At 40.0% G+C, this 9412-nt stretch overlaps 1 pseudogene; it reads left to right on the forward strand.

Annotated features, from left to right (window-relative positions):
* Window positions 1-6128: 6128 nt before the first annotated feature.
* On the forward strand, window positions 6129-6582 carry LOC123827457 (annotated as a pseudogene).
* The last annotated feature ends 2830 nt before the right edge of the window (window positions 6583-9412 follow it).

Raw genomic sequence — 9412 nt, forward strand, 5'->3', positions numbered from 1 at the left:
TTCATGACCCCTGGGGTCAGACAAACACAGTTTAAAAACCTTATTTCTCATTGTTAGTGAGATAATCAGTACAGCAGATAATTTTCTTTATACTTATTATTCACTAGTATGCATTTCTATTGATATACTCTATTTGCTGTTTTGTATTTGGGGAACACTTCTGGGAAATATGTTATTTTTATCAGCAGTACATTTACAAGTCACATCTTGGGGTTTGTAATTTTTAGAAATGCCTTGTTCCAGACTTTTAATTTAAAGTGACAATTTAGTTTTGACAGTGTATATGCCTGTGAAATCTTCAGTATAACCAAGAGAAGATTTTCATGATCCTGAAAATATTTTCAGTACTCATTTACAGCTCATCCCTCCCTTCATTCCTACCTTTAGGATATTACTGATTTGCTTTTTATCACAGGTTAGTTTGTATTTTATACATAAATGGAATCACACATTTGTCTCTGGCATCTTCCACTCAACATAAAATGTTTTTCAGATTTATCCATGTTTCAAATGTATGAGTGGTTATTTTATTTTATTTTGCCGAGTAGTAGCCTATTGCATAGGTGTACCACAATTTGATTATCCATTAACCTATCGATGGACAGTGAGTTACTTCTGGTTTGGGGCTATTGTGAGTAAAAGCTGGTATAAACATTCATGTTCAAGTTTGTGTGTAGACAGATTTTTTTAAGGGGAAAACTTTATTGTTTTAATCTTCACCAGAAGATTGTCTATGCTTATTAACTTTAGAATGAGGGGAAGGGAGGGAGAGAAACATTGATGTGAGAGAGAAATTCTCCTATGCCCCCCTACTTGGGACTGAACCCGCACCCTAGGCATGTGCCTTGACTGGGAATTAAAACAGGATGATGCTCCAACCACCTGAGCCATATTGGCCAGGGCTGAACATGTTTTACTTTCTCTTGAGAAATACCTATGATTGTGTCGATTTAAGAAACATCCAAACTTGTAGATAATCTCTATACAAGTTTATTTGAGCCAAATTTAGGACAATTGCAGGGAAGCAAGGTTTCAAGTGTTCTGGAGAATGACTCATTTGTATTTAAGGAGGGAATATAAGGAAGACTATATGAAGGTGGGAGAAAACAAGGCATGGATTCAACTACAGAGTTCTTAACAAGATTATAGGCTTTCTTGAGGTTGGTTGCTTCAGAGGGGGTCTGAAAAAAAAAAGGACTACAAAGAGGGACCCTTCCAAAAATGGAATTATCTTTAGGAGGGTGGGCCCCTTATAGTACAGGCTTCACCCCGATAGGTGAGTGTTCTAGGAACCCATCTGTATCAGTGTACCAGCTGGTGTTGTTGTGAGAGGCTGCGTTTGGCTTCAGTGAATTTTTTTTTCAAGACTCTTTCAATGCATTTGTGCATTTCATGATGGGTAATTTAAGAGCGCACCTGTCCACACCACACCGACTCTTCAGCAGTTATTGACCACAAATGGCATGACCCCCTGCCCCACCACCCTTCCTGTTCATCTGATCTCACCCCCACAACTTGTTTTGTTTCTTTGGATAAAAAAAAAATCCTCAAAGGGACTTCCACCTAAGATGGAGGCTTTGGTAGATACACTGTGCCTCCTTGCACAACCAAAAGAGGGCAACAACAAATTTAAAAACAAAAAATAACCAGAACAGCCAGAAAATCAAACTATATGGAAGTCCGACAACCAAGGAGTTAAAGAAGAAACATTCATCCAGACTGGTAGGAGGAGTGAAGACAGGCAGCCGGGAAGGAGAGGACTCGCTGCAAGGTGGTGGCTGGTAGACTGGGCAGTCCCACATTTGCGTGGGGATAAATAGGGTTTCAGTGTGGGGAAATAAAGCCTCAAAACCTCTGACTGAAAAACCTGTGGGTGCTGCAGAAGTGGGAGAAACTCCCAGTGTCACAGGAGAGTTCAATGGAGACACACACAGGGTCTTAGAACATACGCAAGTCCACCCACCCAGGAATCAGCACCAGAAGGGCCCAATTTGGTTGTGGGTAGCAGAGGAAGTGACTGAAAGCTGCCGAGAGCTGAGCAAGTGGCACCATTCCTCTCAGACCCCTCCCCCACAGACAGTGTCACAATGGAAAGATGTGGGTTGCCCTGCCCTGGCAAATACCTAAGACTCCGTCCCTTACTACATAACAAGCATGCCGAGACAAAAATAATGGCCCAAATGAAAGAACAGATCAAAGCTCCACAAAAACCACAACTAAGTGATGAAGAGATAGCCAGCCTATCAGATATACAGTTCAAAACACTGGTAATCAGGATGCTCACAGAATTTGTTGAGCATGGTCGCAAAATAGAGGAAAAAGTGAAGGCTGTGCAAAGTGAAATAAAGAAAAATATATAGGGAACCAACAGTGATGGGAAGGAAACCAGGACTCAAAGCAACAGTTTGGAGCAGAAGGAGGAAATACATATTCAATCAGAACAGAATGAAGAAACAAGAATTCAAAAAAGTAAGGAGAGGCTTAGGAATCCCCAGGACAACTTTAAATGTTCCAACATCCAAATCGTAGGGATGCCAGAAGGAGAAGAGGAAAAGCAAGAAATTGAAAACTTATTTGAACAAATAATGAAGGAGAACTTCCCCAATCTGGCAAAGAAAATAGACTTCCAGGAAGTCCAGGAAGCTCAGAGAGTCCCCAAGAATTTGGACCCAAGGAAGCACACACCAAGGCACATCAAAATTACACTACCCAAGATCAAAGAGGAGAGAATCTTTAAAGCAGCAAGAGAAAAGGAGAGTGTTACCTACAAAGGAGTTCCCATAAGACCATCAGCTGATTTCTCCAAAGAAACCTTGCAGGTAAGAAGGGGCTGGAAAGAAGTATTCGAAGTCATGAAAGGCAAGGTCCTACATCCAAGATTGCTCTATCCAGCAAAGCTATCATTTAGAATGGAAGGGCAGATAAAGTGCTTCCCATATAGGGTCAAATTAGTCTATCATCACTAAACCCTTATTATATGCAATATTAAAGCGACTTATCTAAGAAAAAGATCAACATTATGAACAGTAAAATGACAACAAACTTACAACTATCAACAACCAGACCTAAAAAAAACCAAAAACAAACTAAGCAAACAACTAGAACAGGAACAGAATCACAGAAATGGAGATCACATGGAGGGGTGTTATCAGCAGGGAGGGAGAGGGTGAGAATGGGGGAAAAAGTACAGGGAATAAGAAGCATAAATGGAAGGTACAAAATAGACAGGGGGAGGTTAAGAATAGTATAGGACAGGGATGTCAAATACATTTTCACTGGCAGCCACAAATAGTCTCAAGGTTGCCTTCAAAGGGCAGAAAGTAATTTTAAGACTGTATAAATGTTACTACTTCTTAGCTAGGAGCAAGGAGTTTGACATTGCTGCTGGGTAGAAACAAGGTGCCGGGCCAGATAAAACAAGGTGGAGAGCCAGATTTGGCCCACAGGCCTTGTGTTTGCCACCTGTGGTATAGGAAATGTAGAAGCCAAAGAACTTTTGTATGTATGACCCATGGATATGAACTAAAGGTGGGGGCGGGGGGGGGGAGGGAGGAATGCTGGTGGAGGGAGGCACAGGGCATAGGGGAATAAAGGGGAAAAATGGGACAACTGCAATAGCATAATCAATAAAATATGTATTTTTAAAAAGTCTTCAAAGGGAAATATTTTGCTAATGTGGAAGAAGTGAAACAAAACAGCAAAAGCACTAAAAGGCATCAAAACTGAAGAATTCAAAACTGTTTTGAGCAGTGGAAAAAAGTCTTGATAGGTGTTTTGCATCAAATGAAGAGTAGTTTGAAAGAGAGTGAAGTTTAAACATGTAAGAATAAGTAGATTTATTTTTTATAAATAAATCTTGGGTTTTTTGGGTTCCCCCATGCAAATCTCCTGCCCATACCACTTGTCATCTGAGGCCAAGCTAAAGAATGTGGCCAGCAGGGGGATCCCAGTGCCCAAAACTTCGTAATAGTTCAGAGAGCCCCAAAGGAGTAATATCAAGAATTGTGATACTAATTCTTTTTTAAAAAAACAAACTTCAACACTTTAAAAAAGCTATATCTCAGGATTTGTTTTGCAAATTCTGAAGTAAGGCAGATTGAGGTAAATTCTCCAAGGTCATACACAATGGCAGTTTTGACCCTAGACAGTCACATTGTCAACTACCTAAAAACTCATTAACTTCAGTCTCCTAAGGACTGATGGTGTACCATAGTGTAAGTAATCATGCACAAATGGTTTGCATGCTTGTCAGATGTGGAATTGAAAATGCCTGGACAAATGCACATACAAATTCTCTCACCAGTTTATTGTGATTTGCCTTTATTTCTCAGTGTGGTTCCCAGTCCACAATTCATCTCACGTTCAACTCTTGTTCTTTTCACCTGGAGCAACACTTTAGTGGAAGACATTGGACCTCTGAGACAGGATCAGCAATAAGTACAATGCATATTATTCAGTTTTTTTTTTTAATGGTAGAATTAACTCAGTTGAGTAACAGGTTTTTACTTTAGTTTATGTAATCCTCACAACTCTAAGAGGTAATGTTTATACTTTACAATCGAGGAAATTAAGATTTAGAGAAACAAATCTCCCAAATCTAGATGGGTAGTGAATAATGGAGCCAGGATCCTAACCCAAGTCTCACTGCTTCCAAAGCTCAAAATTTTAGCCAAGATTAGCCCTGAAAGCAGTAATTTGAGCTCTGGGTTATGTGTATTGTACCACAAGCTTCAGCAAGTGACACTGTGGTTAAGGAGCTTGGGTTAAGAGCAAGCTGTCTTAAGAGCTTGTGAAGAGCAAGTTAAGAGAGCTGGGCTTCCAGGCTGGAAGATCACTCTGCCACTACAAGTTGATAAACATCAAGCAAGTTACTAAATCTCTCTGAGTTGTAATTACACCCGTACGTACAATGGGGCTAATACTGGTACCTATGCCTCATGGGGTTATAAGAGACAATGGATTAAAAAGCAAAGCAGTACCAAACATGTAGTAAACAATTAACTATGCTAGAAACACCATGCTCAAAAAAAAAAAAAAAAAAAAAAAGGAGTCCTGACCAGTGTGGCTCTGTGGGTTTGACATCATTCCACAAAACTAAAGGTCAAAGATTTGATTCCTGATCAGGGCACATGCCTGGGTTGCAGGCCAGGTCCCTGGTTGGTTGGGGGTGTATGAAAGGCAACCAATCGATGTTTCTCTCACACATCAGTGTTTCTCTCCCCCTCTTTCTCCCTCCCTTCCCCCTCTACTAAGCCCAAAATCTCCATTAAGACTTCATTACATGTTCTACAGAATCCCCACAGCAGTGTGCTATAGCTGTACTATTATCGCATTCTAATTATTGTTTATTATAAGGGAGAAATAATTCTCAAATTGGGACTTTTAGTCCCCTGACCTATACCATCAATAAGGTGTTTTTTCCTCTGCTACTCTAGAGTTTATTCAACAAGTATTTCATTCTTCAGACCTTTACAAGACCTCACTAATCCTGGAATCTATGAATAAGAAATGAGCCTTGACCAGTGTGGCTTAGCTGCTTGGGCACCATCCCACAGTGGTGAAAGGTCACCAGTTCAATTGTGGTTAGGGCACATGGCTGAGTTGCTGATTTGGTCCCTGGTAGGGGCACGTACAAGAGGCAACCAATCAGTTTCTTTCCACATCTCCCTCCCCCCCCAACAAATAAATAAATAAAATCTTTAAAAAAAAAGAATAACAAGTTAATTTAAATTTTACATAGAAAATCAGTAGACACAGGAAAATACTCAAGAGACTGGTCTTATTCTCCACATTATTTTATTCCCAACTCTTTGACCAGGAAATACTTTGAACAGGAAAAATTTTGCAGCTTCCTGAAATATACTGTTGACTGAAAGCTAGAACAGTGTTGAAAGTAATCATTTATTCAGCAGATACTGAGTGACCTCACTATATAACATGCCAAGTATAGTAGTGCCTGAGGATACTATATGAGCTGTGAAGAAAAAAAGAATACCTGACCTCATGGAGTTTACATGCTAGCAGGGGAAAACAGACAACTAAGAAAATGGACCTTCCTGTCTTTCTCTCCCACTCAACAGAAGCTACAGTGCTCTCCTTCGAATTTTGCCCTTGTGTAGGCAGTTGTGATGCCGCCTGTAAGCCAAAGCTGCATCTCTCCCATGGTCACATTGGCCAGCCGGAGCCTCAGATGAGTGTTGCGCCCAGACTAGCACCAGCAGCACAGCCAGCAGCACCAGCTCCACCATCTGCTATTGGCTCACCTACTGCTGCACCCTGGCAGCCAGGTCTGATGGCCCAGATGGCAACCACAGCAGCTGGTGTGTCTATGGGCTCTGCTGTTGGGACACTAGGTCATGTTATCACTGGAGGCTTCAGTGGAGGAAGTAATGCTGAGCCCTCAAGGCCTGACCTCGCTTACCAGGAGCTTCAGGAAACAGCCTCCTTGGCAGCAGCGCCAGCAGCAGTTTGGAACATGAGATGAAAGTAATGGGAGTGTGTCCAGATCAGGGTGACCTTAAGCTTTGTGAGGATTTCAGCAAGGTGCTGGAACAGTGCAGATTTGTGAATGAATTAGCCTAATCAAGAAGTTCAAATTGAAGAAATGGGAAATCATGTCATGAGCTAGTTAATTTGGTATAAAATATAATTGTTTAAGTATGAAACTACTAGTCAAACCTCTATCAAAACACAGCCCCCCCCCCATCTCTAATAGTTTCCTTTCCTCAGAATTGCAATGAAAGAGTGTTCTTACTGTGTAGAAGTTCATTGAGCTGGTATTACTGAGTTTGGGGTTGGGCAAATAAATGGTTGTATGGCTTCCTTAAACCAGCTTTTATGATGTTACTATTTGTGAATCAATTAGTATAAAGTGATTCCCACCCCCTCATGAAAAAGAAAGTACAGTTTAAAATAGATGTATCTGGTATATAACATGGTTAAATAGACAAAGAATTTAGGTAAGCACAATTACCCTTCAGTTCTAACTTTAACTTTGGCCAAGTTCTCTGACTTCTATCCAGAGGAGACTGAGGTCATCAGTTTTCACTGTTGTGTAACCTCCACATCTATAATGTTGGGTAGATTATCATTTTTTTAATTGACTACTACCCAGAATTATCAAGGATACAGAGAAATAGGCATATTCCTTCACAGCAAATAAGGATTTGTTTATTGGAACAATTTTTCTGGAGGGCCTTTTGGCAATCCTAAAATCTTTCAGGCCTCTTAAGAGAACTTCCAGTTCTCTCCTATCCAGGTGACTGTTTCTCCCTAAGACACTGGTTCTCAAATTTTGGTTGACCTTAGAAGTACCTGGGAGGGGGTAGAGGTTAGTAAAAACATAAAGGCTCACTCCCTATCTTCAATGAGCCTGAGCAGCAATGGTGATTGTTTTACAGACTAAAGTTTGAAAAGTACTGCCCTAGACCTTCGCCCTGCCAACCTCTCTGCTCCAGATCTCAGCTTAGATGTCATTGCCTCCACAAGTGGTCTCTATACACTAACACATTTAGTGTCCTCCTGAGGCCCCATCCCCAACAATCTCATAAGGGCCATCTATAAATTACCCACTTCCATCTTTCTGTTGCAAGAAAGTAAAACTCTAAGAGAACAGGAGGTGGCCATGTCTTTTTTACTATACTATTCTCAGTACCTAACAAAGTGCCTGACTCATTGAATGAGCCATAAAGGTATACCCACCCTTTGTAAACCAGCGGCCTGGGAATTCATGCTAAGGAACTAATTGAGAATGTACTCAAATATCTAGCCGTAAGGATAAAGCAGAGCTAGGTTTATGATGCCAAGAAACTGGAACAAATTGTTCATCAATAAATGGGCTAAACTAAAATGATGCTTTCAATAAAAGTGATGTATTCAACAAACACAAATAGGCATTAAAAAAAAGATCTTACTTGTTTTTAGAGAGAGCAAGGGAGGGAGAAAAAGAGAGAGAGAAACACTGATTGGTTGTCTCTCATACATGCCCCTTCCAGGGACCGTATCTATAACACAGGCATGTACCTTGACTGGGAACCCAAGTGGTGATGTTTCCCTTATCAAACAATGCCCAATCACCTAAGCCACACTGGTCAGGGCACAAACAGCAATTTTTCAAAATAAGGGAAGAATCTATAGAGACTAAAGAGATCTATTAGCCAACTGCAATAAATAAGACATGAACTCTAATTTGAAGAATCTATTTTAAAAATAACACATTTGAGACAATCTTGAAACTTTTAATGCTGACTATATAGTTTTCTAGTTTAAAGAAGTGTGGTATTATGATTGGCTTTTTTTTAAGGAATCCTTTTAGAGATAAATACTGAACAATTTGTTGGTTAAATGTCTGGGATTTGGTTAAAAAAAATCTGGGGAAGAGAAAACACGGGTGAGAGTACAGAAAAAAACAATGGTAGCCATGAGGTAATACCTATTGAAGTTATTTTCTGTACTTTTATATATGTTCGAAGTTTTTCATAATAAAATTCTCCCCAAAGTGATGTAGAACACTTAAAGACTTAAAAATATGTTCCTGCCCTGGCTGGTGTAGGCCACGGCCCCCAGCAACTGCACATCGATGTTTCTCTCTCTCTCTCTCTCTCCCTCTCTCCCTCTCTCTCTCCCTCCCTCTCTCTCTCTCTCTCTCTCCCTCCCTCCCTTCCCTCTCTAAAAATAAATAAATAAAATCTTAAAAAAAAAGTGTTCCCCTTTAAGTGAAAGAAGCAGGTACCAAAACAGTATGATTGCATTACATACATACCCAAAGGTCTGTAAGGACATATACCACGGAAGTTTCACCCCTGGTATTATCCAACAGAATGTCCCACGATGATGGTTATGTTCCATAACCTGCTGTGCTGAAAATGGTAGTCACAAGGCATATTCATGAGCTCTTAAACCCTGGCAGTGCAAAAGGTAAACTAAACCCTTAATTTTGTGTATTTCAATTTAAATTTGAATAGCCACAAGGGGCCAGTGGATGCCACATTGGACAGGCTGGGCAGATGATAGAATTATGGATGATTATCTTCTTTTGTCCTTGTTAAACATTTTTCTATAATGAAAATGCATTGCTTTGGAATATGGAAAAAACAGGTTTTGTTTTCATTAAAACATTCACTGACTAATGATATGGGTTCTCTTTTTCAGGGAGCTATTCTGAAAATGAAATGAAGGGGAATAAAGCAAGTTACAGAGAAGTTTTACATGTCTGTTCTTCAATTAGCTTTTAAAGGCAAAATTAGATGATTCACTTCCAAATCTGTTCTTTCAATCCTTCCATTTTTCATCTCAATTCATATAAAAATGTTTTTGTTTACTAAAAGGACTGCGTGTGAATGTGTTGTGTAGATTAGAAACTTCAACATACATTTCAATCATAATGGAAAGAAAAAAAAGTTAGGGCCTCCCA

Source organism: Phyllostomus hastatus, unplaced genomic scaffold (genome assembly GCF_019186645.2).
Source record: "Phyllostomus hastatus isolate PE091 unplaced genomic scaffold, TTU_PhHast_1.1 phas_contig_86, whole genome shotgun sequence".
Taxonomy (NCBI): Eukaryota; Metazoa; Chordata; class Mammalia; order Chiroptera; family Phyllostomidae; genus Phyllostomus; species Phyllostomus hastatus.